The sequence below is a fragment of the Hyla sarda genome, chromosome 3 (assembly GCF_029499605.1).
Source record: "Hyla sarda isolate aHylSar1 chromosome 3, aHylSar1.hap1, whole genome shotgun sequence".
NCBI lineage: Eukaryota > Metazoa > Chordata > Amphibia > Anura > Hylidae > Hyla > Hyla sarda.
This window is the reverse complement of record NC_079191.1, coordinates 6,440,011-6,462,766: the sequence shown is the minus strand read 5'-3', so window position 1 is coordinate 6,462,766 and position 22,756 is coordinate 6,440,011. Positions and strand designations below refer to the sequence as shown.

Sequence of the window (22,756 nt, the reverse complement as noted above, 5' to 3'; positions counted from 1 at the left end):
TGAACATTACAACACTATAGAAACTAGATGAAAGCTACCAGAACGGTGTAAGCAAACCACTCCTGCTTAAAAAAAGAAAGTTTCCTCATGCAATAGTCAAAAACATCTAAAACTTCTTGTTTCTGCCCGGTTTCGAACCAGGGACCTTTCGCGTGTGAGGCGAATGTGATAACCACTACACTACAGAAACCTGGCTGTTGAGCCACCAACCACCCACCTGCCCACCCTCTTTCGCTTTCCACATTCAGTCACAAGAATTAAAAGCGAATGGATGAAAATAATGGAGTGAAAGTGAACAGATGTGGCCTTTTGTCTAAAATCAAGAAGAAAGCCCATGTTTCTGCCCGGTTTCGAACCGGGGACCTTTCGCGTGTTAGGCGAACGTGATAACCACTACACTACAGAAACCTGGCTGTTGAGCCACCAACCACCCACCTGCCCACCCTCTTTTGCTTTCCACATTCAGTAACAAGAATTAAAAGCGAATGGATGAAAATAATGGAGTGAAAGTGAAAAGATGTGGTCTTTTGTCTAAAAGCAAGAAGAAAGCCTATGTTTCTGCCCGGTTTCGAACCGGGGACCTTTCGCGTGTTAGGCGAACGTGATAACCACTACACTACAGAAACCTGGCTGTTGAGCCACCAACCACCCACCTGCCCACCCTCCTTCGCTTTCCACATTCAGTCAAGAATTAAAAGCGAATGGATGAAAATAATGGAGTGAAAGTGAAAAGATGTGGTCTTTTGTCTAAAAGCAAGAAGAAAGCCCATGTTTCTGCCTGGTTTCGAACCGGGGACCTTTCGCGTGTTAGGCGAACGTGATAACCACAACACTACAGAAACCTGGCTGTTGAGCCACCAACCACCCACCTGCCCACCCTCTTTCGCTTTCCACATTCAGTCACAAGAATTAAAAGCGAATGGATGAAAATAATGGAGTGAAAGTGAACAGGTGTGGCCTTTGGTCTAAAAGCAAGAGGAAAGCCCATGTTTCTGCCCGGTTTCGAACCGGGGACCTTTCGCGTGTTAGGCGAACGTGATAACCACTACACTACAGAAACCTGGCTGTTGAGCCACCAACCACCCACCTGCCCACCCTCTTTTGCTTTCCACATTCAGTAACAAGAATTAAAAGCGAATGGATGAAAATAATGGAGTGATAGTGAACAGATGTGGCCTTTTGTCTAAAAGCAAGAAGAATGCCCACGTTTCTGCCCGGTTTCGAACCGGGGACCTTTCGCGTGTTAGGAGAACGTGATAACCACTACACTACAGAAACCTGGCTGTTGAGCGACCAACCACCCACCTGCCCACCCTCTTTCGCTTTCCACATTCAGTCACAAGAATTAAAAGCGAATGGATGAAAATAATGGAGTGAAAGTGAACAGGTATGGCCTTTGGTCTAAAAGCAAGAGGAAAGCCCATGTTTCTGCCCGGTTTCGAACCGGGGACCTTTCGCGTGTTAGGCGAACGTGATAACCACTACACTACAGAAACCTGGCTGTTGAGCCAACAACCACCCACCTGCCCACCCTCTTTCGCTTTCCACATTCAGTCACAAGAATTAAAAGTGAATGGATGAAAATAATGGAGTGAAAGTGAACAGGTATGGCCTTTGGTCTAAAAGCAAGAGGAAAGCCCATGTTTGTGCCCGGCTTCGAACCGGTGACCTTTCGCGTGTTAGGCGAACATGATAACCACTACACTACAGAAACCAGATGAAAACTCGTATGGCCGTCGTTGCAAGCAAAGGATACCAGATTGACAAATGAAAACAAGGTTTCATCGTGCAATGGTCCGAAAGCCAAAAACATAGGGATGTTCCATGTTTCTGCTATCTATCGAACTGGGGACCTTGGGTGTGTGAGGCAAAGGTGATAAACACTACACCTCCAGAAACTTGCTCTTCATGGAACCTGCTAACAGTGCAAGATCCAAAATGACGAAAATGATAAAGTCAAATCGAACAGGTATGTCGCTTTGTCTAAAAAAATTAAGAGTCAGTCCCATATTTCTACCCGTGGACCTTCCGTTTGTTAGGTGAATGTGAACATTACAACACTATAGAAACTAGATGAAAGCTACCAGAACGGTGTAAGCAAACCACTCCTGCTTAAAAAAAGAAAGTTTCCTCATGCACTAGTCAAAAACATCTGAAACTCCTTGTTTCTGCCCGGTTTCGAACCAGGGACCTTTCGCGTGTGAGGCGAACGTGATAACCACTACACTACAGAAACCTGGCTGTTGAGCGTCCAACCACCCACCTGCCCACCCTCTTTCGCTTTCCACATTCAGTCACAAGAATTAAAAGCGAATGGATGAAAATAATGGAGTGAAAGTGAACAGGTGTGGCCTTTGGTCTAAAAGCAAGAGGAAAGCCCATGTTTGTGCCCGGCTTCGAACCGGGGACCTTTCGCGTGTTAGGCGAACGTGATAACCACTACACTACAGAAACCAGATGAAAACTCGTATGGCCGTCGTTGCAAGCAAAGGATACCAGATTGACAAATGAAAACAAGGTTTCATCGTGCAATGGTCCGAAAGCCAAAAACATAGGGATGTTCCATGTTTCTGCTATCTATCGAACTGGGGACCTTGGGTGTGTGAGGCAAAGGTGATAAACACTACACCTCCAGAAACTTGCTCTTCATGGAACCTGCTAACAGTGCAAGATCCAAAATGACGAAAATGATAAAGTCAAATCGAACAGGTATGTCGCTTTGTCTAAAAAAATTAAGAGTCAGTCCCATATTTCTACCCGTGGACCTTCCGTTTGTTAGGTGAATGTGAACATTACAACACTATAGAAACTAGATGAAAGCTACCAGAACGGTGTAAGCAAACCACTCCTGCTTAAAAAAAGAAAGTTTCCTCATGCAATAGTCAAAAACATCTGAAACTCCTTGTTTCTGCCCGGTTTCGAACCAGGGACCTTTCGCGTGTGAGGCGAACGTGAGAACCACTACACTACAGAAACCTGGCTGTTGAGCCACCAACCACCCACCTGCCCACCCTCTTTCGCTTTCCACATTCAGTCACAAGAATTAAAAGCGAATGGATGAAAATAATGGAGTGAAAGTGAACAGATGTGGCCTTTTGTCTAAAATCAAGAAGAAAGCCCATGTTTCTGCCCGGTTTCGAACCGGGGACCTTTCGCGTGTTAGGCGAACGTGATAAACACTACACTACAGAAACCTGGCTGTTGAGCCACCTGCCCACCCTCTTTCGCTTTCCACATTCAGTAACAAGAATTAAAAGCGAATGGACGAAAATAATGGAGTGAAAGTGAAAAGATGTGGTCTTTTGTCTAAAAGCAAGAAGAAAGCCTATGTTTCTGCCCGGTTTCGAACCGGGGACCTTTCGCGTGTTAGGCGAACGTGATAACCACTACACTACAGAAACCAGATGAAAACTCGCATGGCCGTCGTTGCAAGCAAAGGATGCCAGATTGACAAATAAAAACAAGGTTTCATCGTGCAATGGTCCGAAAGCCAAAAACATAGGGTGCCCGGTTTCGAACCAGGGACCTTTCGCGTGTGAGGCGAACGTGATAACCACTACACTACAGAAACCTGGCTGTTGAGCCACCAACCACCCAACTGCCCACCCTCCTTTGCTTTCCACATTCAGTCAAGAATTAAAAGCGAATGGATGAAAATAATGGAGTGAAAGTGAAAAGATGTGGTCTTTTGTCTAAAAGCAAGAAGAATGCCCATGTTTCTGCCCGGTTTCGAACCGGGGACCTTTCGCGTGTTAGGCGAACGTGATAACCACTACACTACAGAATCCTGGCTGTTGAGCCACCAACCACCCACCTGCCCACCCTCTTTCGCTTTCCACATTCAGTCACAAGAATTAAAAGCGAATGGATGAAAAAAATGGAGTGAAAGTGAACAGATGTGGCCTTTGGTCTAAAAGCAAGAAGAAAGCCCATGTTTCTGCCCGGTTTCAAATCAGGGACCTTTCGCGTGTTAGGCGAACGTGATAGCCACTACACTACAGAAACCAGATGAAAACTTGCATGGCCGTCGTTGCAAGCAAAGGATGCCAAATTGAAAAATAAAAACAAGGTTTCATCGTGCAATGGTCCGAAAGCCAAAAACATAGGGATGTTCCATGTTTCTGCTATCTATCGAACTGGGGACCTTGGGTGTGTGAGGCAAAGGTGATAAACACTACACCTCCAGAAACTTGCTCTTCATGGAACCTGCTAACAGTGCAAGATCCAAAATGACGAAAATGATAAAGTCAAATCGAACAGGTATGTCGCGTTGTCTAAAAAAATTAAGAGTCAGTCCCATATTTCTACCCGTGGACCTTCCGTTTGTTAGGTGAATGTGAACATTACAACACTATAGAAACTAGATGAAAGCTACCAGAACGGTGTAAGCAAACCACTCCTGCTTAAAAAAAGAAAGTTTCCTCATGCAATAGTCAAAAACAACTGAAACTCCTTGTTTCTGCCCGGTTTCGAACAAGAGACCTTTCGCATGTGAGGCGAACGTGATAACCACTACACTACAGAAACCTGGCTGTTGAGCCACCAACCACCCACCTGCCCACCCTCTTTCGCTTTCCACATTCAGTCACAAGAATTAAAAGCGAATAGATGAAAATAATGGAGTGAAAGTGAACAGGTGTGGCCTTTTGTCTAAAAGCAAGAAGAAAGCCCATGTTTCTGCCCGGTATCGAACCAGAGACCTTTCGCGTGTTAGGCGAACGTGATAACCACTACACTACAGAAACATGGCTGTTGAGCCACCAACCACCCACCTGCCCACCCTCTTTTGCTTTCCACATTCAGTAACAAGAATTAAAAGCGAATGGATGAAAATAATGGAGTGAAAGTGAACAGATGTGGCCTTTTGTCTAAAAGCAAGTAGAAAGCCAATGTTTCTGCCCGGTTTCGAACCGGGGACCTTTTGCGTGTTAGGCGAACGTGATAACCACTACACTACAGAAACCTGGCTGTTGAGCCACCAACCACCCACCTGCCCACCCTCTTTCGCTTTCCACATTCAGTCACAAGAATTAAAAGCGAATGGATGAAAATAATGGAGTGAAAGTGAACAGGTGTGGCCTTTGGTCTAAAAGCAAGAGGAAAGCCCATGTTTCTGCCCGGTTTCAAACAAGGGACCTTTCGCGTGTTAGGCGAACGTGATAACCACTACACTACAGAAACCAGATGAAAACTCGCATGGCCGTCGTTGCAAGCAAAGGATGCCAGCTTGACAAATAAAAACAAGGTTTCATTGTGCAATGGTCCGAAAGCCAAAAACATAGGGATGTTCCATGTTTCTGCTATCTATCAAACTGGGGACCTTGGGTGTGTGAGGCAAAGGTGATAAACACTACACCTCCAGAAACTTGCTCTTCATGGAACCTGCTAACAGTGCAAGATCCAAAATGACGAAAATGATAAAGTCAAATCGAACAGGTATGTCGCTTTGTCTAAATAAATTAAGAGTCAGTCCCATATTTCTACCCATGGACCTTCCGTTTGTTAGGTGAATGTGATCATTACAACACTATAGAAACTAGATGAAAGCTACCAGAACGGTGTAAGCAAACCACTCCTGCTTAAAAAAAGAAAGTTTCCTCATGCAATAGTCAAAAACATCTGAAACTCCTTGTTTCTGCCCGGTTTCGAACCAGGGACCTTTCGCGTGTGAGGCGAACGTGATAACCAGTACACTACAGAAACCTGGCTGTTGAGCCACCAACCACCCACCTGCCCACCCTCTTTCGCTTTCCACATTCAGTCACAAGAATTAAAAGCGAATGGATGAAAATAATGGAGTGAAAGTGAACAGGTGTGGCCTTTGGTCTAAAAGCAAGAGGAAAGCCCATGTTTCTGCCCGGTTTCAAACAAGGGACATTTCGCGTGTTAGGCGAACGTGATAACCACTACACTACAGAAACCAGATGAAAACTCGCATGGCCGTCGTTGCAAGCAAAGGATGCCAGATTGACAAATAAAAACAAGGTTTCATCGTGCAATGGTCCGAAAGCCAAAAACATAGGGTGCCCGGTTTCGAACCAGGGACCTTTCGCGTGTGAGGCAAATGTGATAACCACTACACTACAGAAACCTGGCTGTTGAGCCACCAACCACCCAACTGCCCACCCTCCTTTGCTTTCCACATTCAGTCAAGAATTAAAAGCGAATGGATGAAAATAATGGACTGAAAGTGAAAAGATGTGGTCTTTTGTCTAAAAGCAAGAAGAATGCCCATGTTTCTGCCCGGTTTCGAACCGGGGACCTTTCGCATGTTAGGCGAACGTGATAACCACTACACTATAGAAACCTGGCTGTTGAGCCACCAACCACCCACCTGCCCACCCTCTTTCGCTTTCCACATTCAGTCACAAGAATTAAAAGCGAATAGATGAAAATAATGGAGTGAAAGTGAACAGGTGTGGCCTTTTGTCTAAAAGCAAGAAGAAAGCCCATGTTTCTGCCCGGTATCGAACCAGAGACCTTTCGCGTGTTAGGCGAACGTGATAACCACTACACTACAGAAACATGGCTGTTGAGCCACCAACCACCCACCTGCCCACCCTCTTTTGCTTTCCACATTCAGTAACAAGAATTAAAAGCGAATGGATGAAAATAATGGAGTGAAAGTGAACAGATGTGGCCTTTTGTCTAAAAGCAAGTAGAAAGCCAATGTTTCTGCCCGGTTTCGAACCGGGGACCTTTTGCGTGTTAGGCGAACGTGATAACCACTACACTACAGAAACCAGATGAAAACTCGCATGGCCGTCGTTGCAAGCAAAGGATGCCAGCTTGACAAATAAAAACAAGGTTTCATTGTGCAATGGTCCGAAAGCCAAAAACATAGGGATGTTCCATGTTTCTGCTATCTATCGAACTGGGGACCTTGGGTGTGTGAGGCAAAGGTGATAAACACTACACCTCCAGAAACTTGCTCTTCATGGAACCTGCTAACAGTGCAAGATCCAAAATGACGAAAATGATAAAGTCAAATCGAACAGGTATGTCGCTTTGTCTAAATAAATTAAGAGTCAGTCCCATATTTCTACCCGTGGACCTTCCGTTTGTTAGGTGAATGTGATCATTACAACACTATAGAAACTAGATGAAAGCTACCAGAACGGTGTAAGCAAACCACTCCTGCTTAAAAAAAGAAAGTTTCCTCATGCAATAGTCAAAAACATCTGAAACTCCTTGTTTCTGCCTGGTTTCGAACCAGGGACCTTTCGCGTGTGAGGCGAACGTGATAACCACTACACTACAGAAACCTGGCTGTTGAGCCACCAACCACCCACCTGCCCACCCTCCTTTGCTTTCCACATTCAGTCAAGAATTAAAAGCGAATGGATGAAAATAATGGAGTGAAAGTGAAAAGATGTGGTCTTTTGTCTAAAAGCAAGAAGAAAGCCCATGTTTCTGCCTGGTTTCGAACCGGGGACCTTTCGCGTGTTAGGTGAACGTGATAACCACTACACTATAGAAACCTGGCTGTTGAGCCACCAACCACCCACCTGCCCACCCTCTTTCGCTTTCCACATTCAGTCACAAGAATTAAAAGCGAATGGATGAAAATAATGGAGTGAAAGTGAACAGGTGTGGCCTTTGGTCTAAAAGCAAGAGGAAAGCCCATGTTTCTGCCCGGTTTCAAACAAGGGACCTTTCGCGTGTTAGGCGAACGTGATAACCACTACACTACAGAAACCAGATGAAAACTCGCATGGCCGTCGTTGCAAGCAAAGGATGCCAGATTGACAAATAAAAACAAGGTTTCATCGTGCAATGGTCCGAAAGCCAAAAACATAGGGATGTTCCATGTTTCTGCTATCTATCGAACTGGGGACCTTGGGTGTGTGAGGCAAAGGTGATAAACACTACACCTCCAGAAACTTGCTCTTCATGGAACCTGCTAACAGTGCAAGATCCAAAATGACGAAAATGATAAAGTCAAATCGAACAGGTATGTCGCTTTGTCTAAAAAAATTAAGAGTCAGTCCCATATTTCTACCCGTAGACCTTCCGTTTGTTAGGTGAATGTGAACATTACAACACTATAGAAACTAGATGAAAGCTACCAGAACGGTGTAAGCAAACCACTCCTGCTTAAAAAAAGAAAGTTTCCTCATGCAATAGTCAAAAACAACTGAAACTCCTTGTTTCTGCCCGGTTTCGAACCAGGGACCTTTCGCGTGTGAGGCAAATGTGATAACCACTACACTACAGAAACCTGGCTGTTGAGCCACCAACCACCCACCTGCCCACCCTCTTTCACTTTCCACATTCAGTCACAAGAATTAAAAGCGAATGGATGAAAATAATGGAGTGAAAGTGAACAGGTGTGGCCTTTTGTCTAAAAGCAAGAAGAAAGCCAATGTTTTTGCCCGGTATCGAACCAGAGACCTTTCGCGTGTTAGGCGAACGTGATAACCACTACACTACAGAAACTTGGCTGTTGAGCCACCAACCACCCAACTGCCCACCCTCCTTTGCTTTCCACATTCAGTCAAGAATTAAAAGCGAATGTATGAAAATAATGGAGTGAAAGTGAAAAGATGTGGTCTTTTGTCTAAAAGCAAGAAGAATGCCCATGTTTCTGCCCGGTTTCAAACCGGGGACCTTTCGCGTGTTAGGCGAACGTGACAACCACTACACTACAGAAACCTGGCTGTTCAGCCACCAACCACCCACCTGCCCACCCTCTTTCGCTTTCCACATTCAGTCACAAGAATTAAAAGCGAATGGATGAAAATAATGGAGTGAAAGTGAACAGATGTGGCCTTTGGTCTAAAAGCAAGAAGAAAGCCCATGTTTCTGCCCGGTTTCGAATCAGGGACCTTTCGCGTGTTAGGCGAACGTGATAGCCACTACACTACAGAAACCAGATGAAAACTTGCATGGCCGTCGTTGCAAGCAAAGGATGCCAAATTGAAAAATAAAAACAAGGTTTCATCGTGCAATGGTCCGAAAGCCAAAAACATAGGGATGTTCCATGTTTCTGCTATCTATCAAACTGGGGACCTTGGGTGTGTGAGGCAAAGGTGATAAACACTACACCTCCAGAAACTTGCTCTTCATGGAACCTGCTAACAGTGCAAGATCCAAAATGACAAAAATGATAAAGTCAAATCGAACAGGTATGTCGCTTTGTCTAAAAAAAGTTAAGAGTCAGTCCCATATTTCTACCCGTGGACCTTCCGTTTGTTAGGTGAATGTGAACATTACAACACTATAGAAACTAGATGAAAGCTACCAGAACGGTGTAAGCAAACCACTCCTGCTTAAAAAAAGAAAGTTTCCTCATGCAATAGTCAAAAACAACTGAAACTCCATGTTTCTGCCCGGTTTCGAACAAGGGACCTTTCGCATGTGAGGCGAACGTGATAACCACTACACGACAGAAACCTGGCTGTTGAGCCACCAACCACCCACCTGCCCACCCTCTTTCGCTTTCCACATTCAGTCACAAGAATTAAAAGCGAATAGATGAAAATAATGGAGTGAAAGTGAACATGTGTGGCCTTTTGTCTAAAAGCAAGAAGAAAGCCCATGTTTCTGCCCGGTATCGAACCAGAGACCTTTCTCGTGTTAGGCGAACGTGATAACCACTACACTACAGAAACTTGGCTGTTGAGCCACCAACCACCCAACTGCCCACCCTCCTTTGCTTTCCACATTCAGTCAAGAATTAAAAGCGAATGTATGAAAATAATGGAGTGAAAGTGAAAAGATGTGGTCTTTTGTCTAAAAGCAAGAAGAATGCCCATGTTTCTGCCCGGTTTCAAACCGGGGACCTTTCGCGTGTTAGGCGAACGTGACAACCACTACACTACAGAAACCTGGCTGTTCAGCCACCAACCACCCACCTGCCCACCCTCTTTCGCTTTCCACATTCAGTCACAAGAATTAAAAGCGAATGGATGAAAATAATGGAGTGAAAGTGAACAGATGTGGCCTTTGGTCTAAAAGCAAGAAGAAAGCCCATGTTTCTGCCCGGTTTCGAATCAGGGACCTTTCGCGTGTTAGGCGAACGTGATAGCCACTACACTACAGAAACCAGATGAAAACTTGCATGGCCGTCGTTGCAAGCAAAGGAGGCCAAATTGAAAAATAAAAACAAGGTTTCATCGTGCAATGGTCCGAAAGCCAAAAACATAGGGATGTTCCATGTTTCTGCTATCTATCAAACTGGGGACCTTGGGTGTGTGAGGCAAAGGTGATAAACACTACACTTCCAGAAACTTGCTCTTCATGGAACCTGCTAACAGTGCAAGATCCAAAATGACGAAAATGATCAAGTCAAATCGAACAGGTATGTCGCTTTGTCTAAAAAAATTAAGAGTCAGTCCCATATTTCTACCCGTGGACCTTCCGTTTGTTAGGTGAATGTGAACATTACAACACTATAGAAACTAGATGAAAGCTACCAGAACGGTGTAAGCAAACCACTCCTGCTTAAAAAAAGAAAGTTTCCTCATGCAATAGTCAAAAACAACTGAAACTCCATGTTTCTGCCCGGTTTCGAACAAGGGACCTTTCGCATGTGAGGCGAACGTGATAACCACTACACGACAGAAACCTGGCTGTTGAGCCACCAACCACCCACCTGCCCACCCTCTTTCGCTTTCCACATTCAGTCACAAGAATTAAAAGCGAATAGATGAAAATAATGGAGTGAAAGTGAACATGTGTGGCCTTTTGTCTAAAAGCAAGAAGAAAGCCCATGTTTCTGCCCGGTATCGAACCAGAGACCTTTCTCGTGTTAGGCGAACGTGATAACCATTACACTACAGAAACATGGCTGTTGAGCCACCAACCACCCACCTGCCCATCCTCTTTTGCTTTCCACATTCAGTAACAAGAATTAAAAGCGAATGGATGAAAATAATGGAGTGAAAGTGAACAGATGTGGCCTTTTGTCTAAAAGCAAGAAGAAAGCCCATGTTTCTGCCCGGTTTCGAACCGGGGACCTTTCGCGTGTTAGGCGAACGTGATAACCACTACACTACAGAAACCTGGCTGTTGAGCCAACAACCACCCACCTGCCCACCCTCTTTCGCTTTCCACATTCAGTCACAAGAATTAAAAGTGAATGGATGAAAATAATGGAGTGAAAGTGAACAGGTGTGGCCTTTGGTCTAAAAGCAAGAGGAAAGCCCATGTTTGTGCCCGGCATCGAACCGGGGACCTTTCGCGTGTTAGGCGAACGTGATAACCACTACACTACAGAAACCAGATGAAAACTCGTATGGCCGTCGTTGCCAGCAAAGGATACCAGATTGACAAATGAAAACAAGGTTTCATCGTGCAATGGTCCGAAAGCCAAAAACATAGGGATGTTCCATGTTTCTGCTATCTATCGAACTGGGGACCTTGGGTGTGTGAGGCAAAGGTGATAAACACTACACCTCCAGAAACTTGCTCTTCATGGAACCTGCTAACAGTGCAAGATTCAAAATGACGAAAATGATAAAGTCAAATCGAACAGGTACGTCGCTTTGTCTAAAAAAATTAAGAGTCAGTCCCATATTTCTACCCGTGGACCTTCCGTTTGTTAGGTGAATGTGAACATTACAACACTATAGAAACTAGATGAAAGCTACCAGAACGGTGTAAACAAACCACTCCTGCTTAAAAAAAGAAAGTTTCCTCATGCAATAGTCAAAAACATCTGAAACTCCTTGTTTCTGCCCGGTTTCGAACCAGGAACCTTTCGTGTGTGAGGCGAACGTGATAACCACTACACTACAGAAACCTGGCTGTTGAGTGCCCAACCACCCACCTGCCCACCCTCTTTCACTTTCCACATTCAGTCACAAGAATTAAAAGCGAATGGATGAAAATAATGGAGTGAAAGTGAACAGATGTGGTCTTTTGTCTAAAAGCAAGAAGAATGCTCATGTTTCTGCCCGGTTTCGAACCGGGGACCTTTCGCGTGTTAGGCGAACGTGATAACCACTACACTACAGAAACCTGGCTGTTGAGCCACCAACCACCCACCTGCCCACCCTCTTTCGCTTTCCACATTCAGTGAAAGTGAAAAGATGTGGTCTTTTGTCTAAAAGCAAGAAGAAAGCCTATGTTTCTGCCCGGTTTCGAACCGGGGACCTTTCGCGTGTTAGGCGAACGTGATAACCACTACACTACAGAAACCTGGCTGTTGAGCCACCAACCACCCACCTGCCAACCGTCTTTCGCTTTCCACATTCAGTCACAAGAATTTAAAGCGAATGGATGAAAATAATGGAGTGAAAGTGAACAGATGTGGTCTTTTGTCTAAAAGCAAGAAGAATGCCCATGTTTCTGCCCGGTTTCGAACCGGGGACCTTTCGCGTGTTAGGCGAACGTGATAACCACTACACTACAGAAACCTGGCTGTTGAGCCACCAACCACCCACCTGCCCACCCTCTTTCGCTTTCCACATTCAGTCACAAGAATTAAAAGCGAATGGATGAAAATAATGGAGTGAAAGTGAACAGATGTGGCCTTTGGTCTAAAAGCAAGAGGAAAGCCCATGTTTCTGCCCGGTTTCGAATCAAGGACCTTTCGCGTGTTAGGCGAACGTGATAGCCACTACACTACAGAAACCAAATGAAAACTCGCATGGCCGTCGTTGCAAGCAAAGGATGCCAGATTGACAAATAAAAACAAGGTTTCATCGTGCAATGGTCCGAAAGCCAAAAACATAGGGATGTTCCATGTTTCTGCTATCTATCGAACTGGGGACCTTGGGTGTGTGAGGCAAAGGTGATAAACACTACACCTCCAGAAACTTGCTCTTCATGGAACCTGCTAACAGTGCAAGATCCAAAATGACGAAAATGATAAAGTCAAATCGAACAGGTATGTCGCTTTGTCTAAAAAAATTAAGAGTCAGTCCCATATTTCTACCCGTGGACCTTCCGTTTGTTAGGTGAATGTGAACATTACAACACTATAGAAACTAGATGAAAGCTACCAGAACGGTGTAAGCAAACCACTCCTGCTTAAAAAAAGAAAGTTTCCTCATGCAATAGTCAAAAACATCTGAAACTCCTTGTTTCTGCCCGGTTTTGAACCAGGGACCTTTCGCGTGTGAGGCAAACGTGATGACCACTACACTACAGAAACCTGGCTGTTGAGCCAGCAACCACCCACCTGCCCACCCTCTTTTGCTTTCCACATTCAGTCACAAGAATTAAAAGCGAATGGATGAAAATAATGGAGTGAAAGTGAACAGGTGTGGCCTTTGGTCTAAAAGCAAGAGGAAAGCCAATGTTTCTGCACAGTTTCAAACAAGGGACCTTTCGCGTGTTAGGCGAACGTGATAACCACTACACTACAGATACCAGATGAAAACTCGCATGGCCGTCTTTGCAAGCAAAGGATGCCAGATTGACAAATAAAAACAAGGTTTCATCGTGCAATGGTCCTAAAGCCAAAAACATAGGGATGTTCCATGTTTCTGCTATCTATCGAACTGGGGACCTTGGGTGTGTGAGGCAAAGGTGATAAACACTACACCTCCAGAAACTTGCTCTTCATGGAACCTGCTAACAGTGCAAGATCCAAAATGACTAAAATGATAAAGTCAAATCGAACAGGTATGTCGCTTTGTCTAAAAAAATTAAGAGTCAGTCCCATATTTCTACCCGTGGACCTTCCGTTTGTTAGGTGAATGTGATCATTACAACACTATAGAAACTAGATTAAAGCTACCAGAACGGTGTAAGCAAACCACTCCTGCTTAAAAAAAGAAAGTTTCCTCATGCAATAGTCAAAAACATCTGAAACTCCTTGTTTCTGCCTGGTTTCGAACCAGGGACCTTTCGCGTGTGAGGCGAACATGATAACCACTACACTACAGAAACCTGGCTGTTGAACCACCAACCACCCAACTGCCCACCCTCCTTCGCTTTCCACATTCAGTCAAGAGTTAAAAGCGAATGGATGAAAATAATGGAGTGAAAGTGAAAAGATGTGGTCTTTTGTCTAAAAGCAAGAAGAATGCCCATGTTTCTGCCCGGTTTCGAACCGGGGACCTTTCGCGTGTTAGGCGAACGTGATAACCACTACACTACAGAAACCTGGCTGTTGAGCCACCAACCACCCACCTGCCCACCCTCTTTCGCTTTCCACATTCAGTCACAAGAATTAAAAGCGAATGGATGAAAATAATGGAGTGAAAGTGAACAGATGTGGCCTTTGGTCTAAAAGCAAGAGGAAAGCCGATGTTTCTGCCCGGTTTCGAATCAAGGACCTTTCGCGTGTTAGGCGAACGTGATAGCCACTACACTACAGAAACCAGATGAAAACTCGCATGGCCGTCGTTGCAAGCAAAGGATGCCAGATTGACAAATAAAAACAAGGTTTCATCGTGCAATGGTCCGAAAGCCAAAAACATAGGGATGTTCCATGTTTCTGCTATCTATCGAACTGGGGACCTTGGGTGTGTGAGGCAAAGGTGATAAACACTACACCTCCAGAAACTTGCTCTTTATGGAACCTGCTAACAGTGCAAGATCCAAAATGACGAAAATGATAAAGTCAAATCGAACAGGTATGTCGCTTTGTCTAAAAAAATTAAGAGTCAGTCCCATATTTCTACCCGTGGACCTTCCGTTTGTTAGGTGAATGTGATCATTACAACAATATAGAAACTAGATGAAAGCTACCAGAACGGTGTAAGCAAACCACTCCTGCTTAAAAAAAGAAAGTTTCCTCATGCAATAGTCAAAAACAACTGAAACTCCTTGTTTCTGCCCGGTATCGAACCAGAGACCTTTCGCGTGTGAGGCGAACGTGATAACCACTACACTACAGAAACCTGGCTGTTGAGCCACCAACCACCCACCTGCCCACCCTCTTTCGCTTTCCACATTCAGTCACAAGAATTAAAAGCGAATGGATGAAAATAATGGAGTGAAAGTGAACAGGTGTGGCCTTTTGTCTAAAAGCAAGAAGAAAGCCCATGTTTCTGCCCGGTATCGAACCAGAGACCTTTCGCGTGTTAGGCGAACGTGATAACCACTACACTAGAGAAACATGGCTGTGGAGCCACCAACCACCCACCTGCCCACCCTCTTTTGCTTTCCACATTCAGTCACAAGAATTAAAAGTGAATGGATGAAAATAATGGAGTGAAAGTGAACAGGTGTGGCCTTTGGTCTAAAAGCAAGAGGAAAGCCCATGTTTCTGCCCGGTTTCAAACATGGGACCTTTCGCGTGTTAGGCGAACGTGATAACCACTACACTACAGAAACCAGATGAAAACTCGCATGGCCGTCGTTGCAAGCAAAGGATACCAGATTGACAAATGTAAACAAGGTTTCATCGTGCAATGGTCCGAAAGCCAAAAACATAGGGATGTTCCATGTTTCTGCTATCTATCGAACTGGGGACCTTGGGTGTGTGAGGCAAAGGTGATAAACACTACACCTCCAAAAACTTGCTCTTCATGGAACCTGCTAACAGTGCAAGATCCAAAATGACGAAAATGATAAAGTCAAATCGAACAGGTATGTCGCTTTGTCTAAAAAAATTAAGAGTCAGTCCCATATTTCTACCCGTGGACCTTCCGTTTGTTAGGTGAATGTGATCATTACAACAATATAGAAACTAGATGAAAGCTACCAGAACGGTGTAAGCAAACCACTCCTGCTTAAAAAAAGAAAGTTTCCTCATGCAATAGTCAAAAACAACTGAAACTTCTTGTTTCTGCCCGGTTTCGAACCAGGGACCTTTCGCGTGTGAGGCGAACGTGATAACCACTACACTACAGAAACCTGGCTGTTGAGCCACCAACCACCCACCTGCCCACCCTCTTTCGCTTTCCACATTCAGTCACAAGAATTAAAAGCGAATGGATGAAAATAATGGAGTGAAAGTGAACAGGTGTGGCCTTTTGTCTAAAAGCAAGAGGAAAGCCCATGTTTCTGCCCGGTATCGAACCAGAGACCTTTCGCGTGTTAGGCGAACGTGATAACCACTACACTAGAGAAACATGGCTGTGGAGCCACCAACCACCCACCTGCCCACCCTCTTTTGCTTTCCACATTCAGTAACAAGAATTAAAAGCGAATGGATGAAAATAATGGAGTGAAAGTGAACAGATGTGGCCTTTTGTCTAAAAGCAAGAAGAAAGCCCATGTTTCTGCCCGGTTTTGAACCGGGGACCTTTCGCGTGTTAGGCGAACGTGATAACCACTACACTACAGAAACCTGGCTGTTGAGCCACCAACCACCCACCTGCCCACCCTCTTTCGCTTTCCACATTCAGTCACAAGAATTAAAAGTGAATGGATGAAAATAATGGAGTGAAAGTGAACAGGTGTGGCCTTTGGTCTAAAAGCAAGAGGAAAGCCCATGTTTCTGCCCGGTTTCAAACATGGGACCTTTCGCGTGTTAGGCGAACGTGATAACCACTACACTACAGAAACCAGATGAAAACTCGCATGGCCGTCGTTGCAAGCAAAGGATACCAGATTGACAAATGTAAACAAGGTTTCATCGTGCAATGGTCCGAAAGCCAAAAACATAGGGATGTTCCATGTTTCTGCTATCTATCGAACTGGGGACCTTGGGTGTGTGAGGCAAAGGTGATAAACACTACACCTCCAAAAACTTGCTCTTCATGGAACCTGCTAACAGTGCAAGATCCAAAATGACGAAAATGATAAAGTCAAATCGAACAGGTATGTCGCTTTGTCTAAAAAAATTAAGAGTCAGTCCCATATTTCTACCCGTGGACCTTCCGTTTGTTAGGTGAATGTGAACATTACAACACTATAGAAACTAGATGAAAGCTACCAGAACGGTGTAAGCAAACCACTCCTGCTTAAAAAAAGAAAGTTTCCTCATGCAATAGTCAAAAACATCTGAAACTCCTTGTTTCTGCCCGGTTTTGAACCAGGGACCTTTCGCGTGTGAGGCAAACGTGATGACCACTACACTACAGAAACCTGGCTGTTGAGCCAGCAACCACCCACCTGCCCACCCTCTTTTGCTTTCCACATTCAGTCACAAGAATTAAAAGCGAATGGATGAAAATAATGGAGTGAAAGTGAACAGGTGTGGCCTTTGGTCTAAAAGCAAGAGGAAAGCCAATGTTTCTGCACAGTTTCAAACAAGGGACCTTTCGCGTGTTAGGCGAACGTGATAACCACTACACTACAGATACCAGATGAAAACTCGCATGGCCGTCTTTGCAAGCAAAGGATGCCAGATTGACAAATAAAAACAAGGTTTCATCGTGCAATGGTCCTAAAGCCAAAAACATAGGGATGTTCCATGTTTCTGCTATCTATCGAACTGGGGACCTTGGGTGTGTGAGGCAAAGGTGATAAACACTACACCTCCAGAAACTTGCTCTTCATGGAACCTGCTAACAGTGCAAGATCCAAAATGACTAAAATGATAAAGTCAAATCGAACAGGTATGTCGCTTTGTCTAAAAAAATTAAGAGTCAGTCCCATATTTCTACCCGTGGACCTTCCGTTTGTTAGGTGAATGTGATCATTACAACACTATAGAAACTAGATTAAAGCTACCAGAACGGTGTAAGCAAACCACTCCTGCTTAAAAAAAGAAAGTTTCCTCATGCAATAGTCAAAAACATCTGAAACTCCTTGTTTCTGCCTGGTTTCGAACCAGGGACCTTTCGCGTGTGAGGCGAACATGATAACCACTACACTACAGAAACCTGGCTGTTGAACCACCAACCACCCAACTGCCCACCCTCCTTCGCTTTCCACATTCAGTCAAGAGTTAAAAGCGAATGGATGAAAATAATGGAGTGAAAGTGAAAAGATGTGGTCTTTTGTCTAAAAGCAAGAAGAATGCCCATGTTTCTGCCCGGTTTCGAACCGGGGACCTTTCGCGTGTTAGGCGAACGTGATAACCACTACACTACAGAAACCTGGCTGTTGAGCCACCAACCACCCACCTGCCCACCCTCTTTCGCTTTCCACATTCAGTCACAAGAATTAAAAGCGAATGGATGAAAATAATGGAGTGAAAGTGAACAGATGTGGCCTTTGGTCTAAAAGCAAGAGGAAAGCCGATGTTTCTGCCCGGTTTCGAATCAAGGACCTTTCGCGTGTTAGGCGAACGTGATAGCCACTACACTACAGAAACCAGATGAAAACTCGCATGGCCGTCGTTGCAAGCAAAGGATGCCAGATTGACAAATAAAAACAAGGTTTCATCGTGCAATGGTCCGAAAGCCAAAAACATAGGGATGTTCCATGTTTCTGCTATCTATCGAACTGGGGACCTTGGGTGTGTGAGGCAAAGGTGATAAACACTACACCTCCAGAAACTTGCTCTTTATGGAACCTGCTAACAGTGCAAGATCCAAAATGACGAAAATGATAAAGTCAAATCGAACAGGTATGTCGCTTTGTCTAAAAAAATTAAGAGTCAGTCCCATATTTCTACCCGTGGACCTTCCGTTTGTTAGGTGAATGTGATCATTACAACAATATAGAAACTAGATGAAAGCTACCAGAACGGTGTAAGCAAACCACTCCTGCTTAAAAAAAGAAAGTTTCCTCATGCAATAGTCAAAAACAACTGAAACTCCTTGTTTCTGCCCGGTATCGAACCAGAGACCTTTCGCGTGTGAGGCGAACGTGATAACCACTACACTACAGAAACCTGGCTGTTGAGCCACCAACCACCCACCTGCCCACCCTCTTTCGCTTTCCACATTCAGTCACAAGAATTAAAAGCGAATGGATGAAAATAATGGAGTGAAAGTGAACAGGTGTGGCCTTTTGTCTAAAAGCAAGAAGAAAGCCCATGTTTCTGCCCGGTATCGAACCAGAGACCTTTCGCGTGTTAGGCGAACGTGATAACCACTACACTAGAGAAACATGGCTGTGGAGCCACCAACCACCCACCTGCCCACCCTCTTTTGCTTTCCACATTCAGTCACAAGAATTAAAAGTGAATGGATGAAAATAATGGAGTGAAAGTGAACAGGTGTGGCCTTTGGTCTAAAAGCAAGAGGAAAGCCCATGTTTCTGCCCGGTTTCAAACATGGGACCTTTCGCGTGTTAGGCGAACGTGATAACCACTACACTACAGAAACCAGATGAAAACTCGCATGGCCGTCGTTGCAAGCAAAGGATACCAGATTGACAAATGTAAACAAGGTTTCATCGTGCAATGGTCCGAAAGCCAAAAACATAGGGATGTTCCATGTTTCTGCTATCTATCGAACTGGGGACCTTGGGTGTGTGAGGCAAAGGTGATAAACACTACACCTCCAAAAACTTGCTCTTCATGGAACCTGCTAACAGTGCAAGATCCAAAATGACGAAAATGATAAAGTCAAATCGAACAGGTATGTCGCTTTGTCTAAAAAAATTAAGAGTCAGTCCCATATTTCTACCCGTGGACCTTCCGTTTGTTAGGTGAATGTGATCATTACAACAATATAGAAACTAGATGAAAGCTACCAGAACGGTGTAAGCAAACCACTCCTGCTTAAAAAAAGAAAGTTTCCTCATGCAATAGTCAAAAACAACTGAAACTTCTTGTTTCTGCCCGGTTTCGAACCAGGGACCTTTCGCGTGTGAGGCGAACGTGATAACCACTACACTACAGAAACCTGGCTGTTGAGCCACCAACCACCCACCTGCCCACCCTCTTTCGCTTTCCACATTCAGTCACAAGAATTAAAAGCGAATGGATGAAAATAATGGAGTGAAAGTGAACAGGTGTGGCCTTTTGTCTAAAAGCAAGAGGAAAGCCCATGTTTCTGCCCGGTATCGAACCAGAGACCTTTCGCGTGTTAGGCGAACGTGATAACCACTACACTAGAGAAACATGGCTGTGGAGCCACCAACCACCCACCTGCCCACCCTCTTTTGCTTTCCACATTCAGTAACAAGAATTAAAAGCGAATGGATGAAAATAATGGAGTGAAAGTGAACAGATGTGGCCTTTTGTCTAAAAGCAAGAAGAAAGCCCATGTTTCTGCCCGGTTTTGAACCGGGGACCTTTCGCGTGTTAGGCGAACGTGATAACCACTACACTACAGAAACCTGGCTGTTGAGCCACCAACCACCCACCTGCCCACCCTCTTTCGCTTTCCACATTCAGTCACAAGAATTAAAAGTGAATGGATGAAAATAATGGAGTGAAAGTGAACAGGTGTGGCCTTTGGTCTAAAAGCAAGAGGAAAGCCCATGTTTCTGCCCGGTTTCAAACATGGGACCTTTCGCGTGTTAGGCGAACGTGATAACCACTACACTACAGAAACCAGATGAAAACTCGCATGGCCGTCGTTGCAAGCAAAGGATACCAGATTGACAAATGTAAACAAGGTTTCATCGTGCAATGGTCCGAAAGCCAAAAACATAGGGATGTTCCATGTTTCTGCTATCTATCGAACTGGGGACCTTGGGTGTGTGAGGCAAAGGTGATAAACACTACACCTCCAAAAACTTGCTCTTCATGGAACCTGCTAACAGTGCAAGATCCAAAATGACGAAAATGATAAAGTCAAATCGAACAGGTATGTCGCTTTGTCTAAAAAAATTAAGAGTCAGTCCCATATTTCTACCCATGGACCTTCCGTTTGTTAGGTGAATGTGAACATTACAACACTATAGAAACTAGATGAAAGCTACCAGAACGGTGTAAGCAAACCACTCCTGCTTAAAAAAAGAAAGTTTCCTCATGCAATAGTCAAAAACATCTGAAACTTCTTGTTTCTGCCCGGTTTCGAACCAGGGACCTTTCGCGTGTGAGGCAAACGTGATAACCACTACACTACAGAAACCTGGCAGTTGAGCCACCAACCACCCACCTGCCCACCCTCTTTCGCTTTCCACATTCAGTCACAAGAATTAAAAGCGAATGGATGAAAATAATGGAGTGAAAGTGAACAGATGTGGTCTTTTGTCTAAAAGCAAGAAGAAAGCCCATGTTTCTGCCCGGTTTCGAACCGGGGACCTTTCGCGTGTTAGGCGAACGTGATAACCACTACACTACAGAAACCTGGCTGTTGAGCCACCAACCACCCACCTGCCCACCCTCTTTCGCTTTCCACATTCAGTCACAAGAATTAAAAGCGAATGGATGAAAATAATGGAGTGAAAGTGAACAGGTGTGGCCTTTGGTCTAAAAGCAAGAGGAATGCCCATGTTTCTGCCCGGTTTCGAACCGGGGACCTTTCGCGTGTTAGGCGAACGTGATAACCACTACACTACAGAAACCTGGCTGTTGAGCCACCAACCACCCACCTGCCCACCCTCTTTTGCTTTCCACATTCAGTAACAAGAATTAAAAGCGAATGGATGAAAATAATGGAGTGAAAGTGAACAGATGTGGCCTTTGGTCTAAAAGCAAGAGGAAAGCCCATGTTTCTGCCCGGTTTCGAATCAAGGACCTTTCGCGTGTTAGGCGAACGTGATAGCCACTACACTACAGAAACCAAATGAAAACTCGCATGGCCGTCGTTGCAAGCAAAGGATGCCAGATTGACAAATAAAAACAAAGTTTCATCGTGCAATGGTCCGAAAGCCAAAAACATAGGGATGTTCCATGTTTCTGCTATCTATCGAACTGGGGACCTTGGGTGTGTGAGGCAAAGGTGATAAACACTACACCTCCAGAAACTTGCTCTTCATGGAACCTGCTAACAGTGCAAGATCCAAAATGACGAAAATGATAAAGTCAAATCGAACAGGTATGTCGCTTTGTCTAAAAAAATTAAGAGTCAGTCCCATATTTCTACCCGTGGACCTTCCGTTTGTTAGGTGAATGTGAACATTACAACACTATAGAAACTAGATGAAAGCTACCAGAACGGTGTAAGCAAACCACTCCTGCTTAAAAAAAGAAAGTTTCCTCATGCAATAGTCAAAAACCTCTGAAACTCCTTGTTTCTGCCTGGTTTCGAACCAGGGACCTTTCGCGTGTGAGGCGAACGTGATAACCACTACACTACAGAAACCTGGCTGTTGAACCACCAACCACCCACCTGCCCACCCTCCTTCGCTTTCCACATTCAGTCAAGAATTAAAAGCGAATGGATGAAAATAATGGAGTGAAAGTGAAAAGATGTGGTCTTTTGTCTAAAAGCAAGAAGAAAGCCCATGTTTCTGCCCGGTTTCGAACCGGGGACCTTTCGCATGTTCGGCGAATGTGATAACCACTACACTACAGAAACCTGGCTGTTGAGCCACCAACCACCCACCTGCCCACCCTCTTTCGCTTTCCACATTCAGTCACAAGAATTAAAAGCGAATGGATGAAAATAATGGAGTGAAAGTGAACAGATGTGGCCTTTTGTCTAAAAGCAAGAAGAAAGCCCATGTTTCTGCCCGGTTTCGAACCGGGGACCTTTCGCGTGTTAGGCGAACGTGATAACCACTACACTACAGAAACCTGGCTGTTGAGCCAACAACCACCCACCTGCCCACCCTCTTTCGCTTTCCACATTCAGTCACAAGAATTAAAAGTGAATGGATGAAAATAATGGAGTGAAAGTGAACAGGTGTGGCCTTTGGTCTAAAAGCAAGAGGAAAGCCCATGTTTGTGCCCGGCTTCGAACCGGGGACCTTTCGCGTGTTAGGCGAACGTGATAACCACTACACTACAGAAACCAGATGAAAACTCGTATGGCCGTCGTTGCAAGCAAAGGATACCAAATTGACAAATGAAAACAAGGTTTCCCTTACGTCCTAACCAGCAGCACAAGTGGGGTGTTCTGCCCCTGTGAAGCTGGCAGGACGGTGGAATTTTTAATTCCGCCCAAGCAATTTAAATTAA

At 44.7% G+C, this 22,756-nt stretch overlaps 40 non-coding genes across 40 annotated transcripts; all 40 read right to left on the bottom strand.

Moving 5' to 3' along the window:
• Positions 1-117: 117 nt before the first annotated feature.
• On the bottom strand, positions 118-190 carry TRNAV-CAC (transfer RNA valine (anticodon CAC)). Its single transcript has one exon. It is a non-coding gene; the product is annotated as a tRNA-Val (tRNA).
• A 145-nt stretch (positions 191-335) lies between these two features.
• TRNAV-AAC (transfer RNA valine (anticodon AAC)) lies at positions 336-408 on the bottom strand. The gene has a single exon. It is a non-coding gene; the product is annotated as a tRNA-Val (tRNA).
• Positions 409-553: 145 nt separating this feature from the next.
• On the bottom strand, positions 554-626 carry TRNAV-AAC (transfer RNA valine (anticodon AAC)). The gene has a single exon. It is a non-coding gene; the product is annotated as a tRNA-Val (tRNA).
• A 361-nt stretch (positions 627-987) lies between these two features.
• TRNAV-AAC (transfer RNA valine (anticodon AAC)) lies at positions 988-1,060 on the bottom strand. The gene has a single exon. It is a non-coding gene; the product is annotated as a tRNA-Val (tRNA).
• Positions 1,061-1,423: 363 nt separating this feature from the next.
• Positions 1,424-1,496, bottom strand: TRNAV-AAC (transfer RNA valine (anticodon AAC)). The gene has a single exon. It is a non-coding gene; the product is annotated as a tRNA-Val (tRNA).
• A 667-nt stretch (positions 1,497-2,163) lies between these two features.
• Positions 2,164-2,236, bottom strand: TRNAV-CAC (transfer RNA valine (anticodon CAC)). Its single transcript has one exon. It is a non-coding gene; the product is annotated as a tRNA-Val (tRNA).
• Positions 2,237-2,903: 667 nt separating this feature from the next.
• On the bottom strand, positions 2,904-2,976 carry TRNAV-CAC (transfer RNA valine (anticodon CAC)). The gene has a single exon. It is a non-coding gene; the product is annotated as a tRNA-Val (tRNA).
• Positions 2,977-3,121: 145 nt separating this feature from the next.
• TRNAV-AAC (transfer RNA valine (anticodon AAC)) lies at positions 3,122-3,194 on the bottom strand. The gene has a single exon. It is a non-coding gene; the product is annotated as a tRNA-Val (tRNA).
• A 134-nt stretch (positions 3,195-3,328) lies between these two features.
• TRNAV-AAC (transfer RNA valine (anticodon AAC)) lies at positions 3,329-3,401 on the bottom strand. The gene has a single exon. It is a non-coding gene; the product is annotated as a tRNA-Val (tRNA).
• Positions 3,402-3,714: 313 nt separating this feature from the next.
• On the bottom strand, positions 3,715-3,787 carry TRNAV-AAC (transfer RNA valine (anticodon AAC)). Its single transcript has one exon. It is a non-coding gene; the product is annotated as a tRNA-Val (tRNA).
• An 885-nt stretch (positions 3,788-4,672) lies between these two features.
• TRNAV-AAC (transfer RNA valine (anticodon AAC)) lies at positions 4,673-4,745 on the bottom strand. The gene has a single exon. It is a non-coding gene; the product is annotated as a tRNA-Val (tRNA).
• Positions 4,746-4,890: 145 nt separating this feature from the next.
• On the bottom strand, positions 4,891-4,963 carry TRNAV-AAC (transfer RNA valine (anticodon AAC)). Its single transcript has one exon. It is a non-coding gene; the product is annotated as a tRNA-Val (tRNA).
• A 667-nt stretch (positions 4,964-5,630) lies between these two features.
• Positions 5,631-5,703, bottom strand: TRNAV-CAC (transfer RNA valine (anticodon CAC)). Its single transcript has one exon. It is a non-coding gene; the product is annotated as a tRNA-Val (tRNA).
• Positions 5,704-6,234: 531 nt separating this feature from the next.
• TRNAV-AAC (transfer RNA valine (anticodon AAC)) lies at positions 6,235-6,307 on the bottom strand. Its single transcript has one exon. It is a non-coding gene; the product is annotated as a tRNA-Val (tRNA).
• Positions 6,308-6,452: 145 nt separating this feature from the next.
• On the bottom strand, positions 6,453-6,525 carry TRNAV-AAC (transfer RNA valine (anticodon AAC)). Its single transcript has one exon. It is a non-coding gene; the product is annotated as a tRNA-Val (tRNA).
• Positions 6,526-6,670: 145 nt separating this feature from the next.
• TRNAV-AAC (transfer RNA valine (anticodon AAC)) lies at positions 6,671-6,743 on the bottom strand. Its single transcript has one exon. It is a non-coding gene; the product is annotated as a tRNA-Val (tRNA).
• A 449-nt stretch (positions 6,744-7,192) lies between these two features.
• On the bottom strand, positions 7,193-7,265 carry TRNAV-CAC (transfer RNA valine (anticodon CAC)). The gene has a single exon. It is a non-coding gene; the product is annotated as a tRNA-Val (tRNA).
• An 883-nt stretch (positions 7,266-8,148) lies between these two features.
• TRNAV-CAC (transfer RNA valine (anticodon CAC)) lies at positions 8,149-8,221 on the bottom strand. The gene has a single exon. It is a non-coding gene; the product is annotated as a tRNA-Val (tRNA).
• A 2,712-nt stretch (positions 8,222-10,933) lies between these two features.
• On the bottom strand, positions 10,934-11,006 carry TRNAV-AAC (transfer RNA valine (anticodon AAC)). The gene has a single exon. It is a non-coding gene; the product is annotated as a tRNA-Val (tRNA).
• Positions 11,007-11,673: 667 nt separating this feature from the next.
• TRNAV-CAC (transfer RNA valine (anticodon CAC)) lies at positions 11,674-11,746 on the bottom strand. Its single transcript has one exon. It is a non-coding gene; the product is annotated as a tRNA-Val (tRNA).
• Positions 11,747-11,891: 145 nt separating this feature from the next.
• Positions 11,892-11,964, bottom strand: TRNAV-AAC (transfer RNA valine (anticodon AAC)). Its single transcript has one exon. It is a non-coding gene; the product is annotated as a tRNA-Val (tRNA).
• Positions 11,965-12,071: 107 nt separating this feature from the next.
• TRNAV-AAC (transfer RNA valine (anticodon AAC)) lies at positions 12,072-12,144 on the bottom strand. The gene has a single exon. It is a non-coding gene; the product is annotated as a tRNA-Val (tRNA).
• A 145-nt stretch (positions 12,145-12,289) lies between these two features.
• Positions 12,290-12,362, bottom strand: TRNAV-AAC (transfer RNA valine (anticodon AAC)). Its single transcript has one exon. It is a non-coding gene; the product is annotated as a tRNA-Val (tRNA).
• Positions 12,363-13,029: 667 nt separating this feature from the next.
• TRNAV-CAC (transfer RNA valine (anticodon CAC)) lies at positions 13,030-13,102 on the bottom strand. The gene has a single exon. It is a non-coding gene; the product is annotated as a tRNA-Val (tRNA).
• A 667-nt stretch (positions 13,103-13,769) lies between these two features.
• On the bottom strand, positions 13,770-13,842 carry TRNAV-CAC (transfer RNA valine (anticodon CAC)). Its single transcript has one exon. It is a non-coding gene; the product is annotated as a tRNA-Val (tRNA).
• A 143-nt stretch (positions 13,843-13,985) lies between these two features.
• On the bottom strand, positions 13,986-14,058 carry TRNAV-AAC (transfer RNA valine (anticodon AAC)). Its single transcript has one exon. It is a non-coding gene; the product is annotated as a tRNA-Val (tRNA).
• Positions 14,059-14,725: 667 nt separating this feature from the next.
• Positions 14,726-14,798, bottom strand: TRNAV-CAC (transfer RNA valine (anticodon CAC)). The gene has a single exon. It is a non-coding gene; the product is annotated as a tRNA-Val (tRNA).
• An 885-nt stretch (positions 14,799-15,683) lies between these two features.
• Positions 15,684-15,756, bottom strand: TRNAV-CAC (transfer RNA valine (anticodon CAC)). Its single transcript has one exon. It is a non-coding gene; the product is annotated as a tRNA-Val (tRNA).
• A 363-nt stretch (positions 15,757-16,119) lies between these two features.
• Positions 16,120-16,192, bottom strand: TRNAV-AAC (transfer RNA valine (anticodon AAC)). The gene has a single exon. It is a non-coding gene; the product is annotated as a tRNA-Val (tRNA).
• A 667-nt stretch (positions 16,193-16,859) lies between these two features.
• Positions 16,860-16,932, bottom strand: TRNAV-CAC (transfer RNA valine (anticodon CAC)). Its single transcript has one exon. It is a non-coding gene; the product is annotated as a tRNA-Val (tRNA).
• Positions 16,933-17,599: 667 nt separating this feature from the next.
• TRNAV-CAC (transfer RNA valine (anticodon CAC)) lies at positions 17,600-17,672 on the bottom strand. Its single transcript has one exon. It is a non-coding gene; the product is annotated as a tRNA-Val (tRNA).
• Positions 17,673-17,815: 143 nt separating this feature from the next.
• TRNAV-AAC (transfer RNA valine (anticodon AAC)) lies at positions 17,816-17,888 on the bottom strand. Its single transcript has one exon. It is a non-coding gene; the product is annotated as a tRNA-Val (tRNA).
• A 667-nt stretch (positions 17,889-18,555) lies between these two features.
• TRNAV-CAC (transfer RNA valine (anticodon CAC)) lies at positions 18,556-18,628 on the bottom strand. The gene has a single exon. It is a non-coding gene; the product is annotated as a tRNA-Val (tRNA).
• An 885-nt stretch (positions 18,629-19,513) lies between these two features.
• On the bottom strand, positions 19,514-19,586 carry TRNAV-CAC (transfer RNA valine (anticodon CAC)). Its single transcript has one exon. It is a non-coding gene; the product is annotated as a tRNA-Val (tRNA).
• A 363-nt stretch (positions 19,587-19,949) lies between these two features.
• Positions 19,950-20,022, bottom strand: TRNAV-AAC (transfer RNA valine (anticodon AAC)). Its single transcript has one exon. It is a non-coding gene; the product is annotated as a tRNA-Val (tRNA).
• A 667-nt stretch (positions 20,023-20,689) lies between these two features.
• Positions 20,690-20,762, bottom strand: TRNAV-CAC (transfer RNA valine (anticodon CAC)). Its single transcript has one exon. It is a non-coding gene; the product is annotated as a tRNA-Val (tRNA).
• Positions 20,763-20,907: 145 nt separating this feature from the next.
• On the bottom strand, positions 20,908-20,980 carry TRNAV-AAC (transfer RNA valine (anticodon AAC)). The gene has a single exon. It is a non-coding gene; the product is annotated as a tRNA-Val (tRNA).
• Positions 20,981-21,125: 145 nt separating this feature from the next.
• TRNAV-AAC (transfer RNA valine (anticodon AAC)) lies at positions 21,126-21,198 on the bottom strand. Its single transcript has one exon. It is a non-coding gene; the product is annotated as a tRNA-Val (tRNA).
• A 667-nt stretch (positions 21,199-21,865) lies between these two features.
• On the bottom strand, positions 21,866-21,938 carry TRNAV-CAC (transfer RNA valine (anticodon CAC)). Its single transcript has one exon. It is a non-coding gene; the product is annotated as a tRNA-Val (tRNA).
• A 361-nt stretch (positions 21,939-22,299) lies between these two features.
• TRNAV-AAC (transfer RNA valine (anticodon AAC)) lies at positions 22,300-22,372 on the bottom strand. Its single transcript has one exon. It is a non-coding gene; the product is annotated as a tRNA-Val (tRNA).
• Positions 22,373-22,756: the final 384 nt, after the last annotated feature.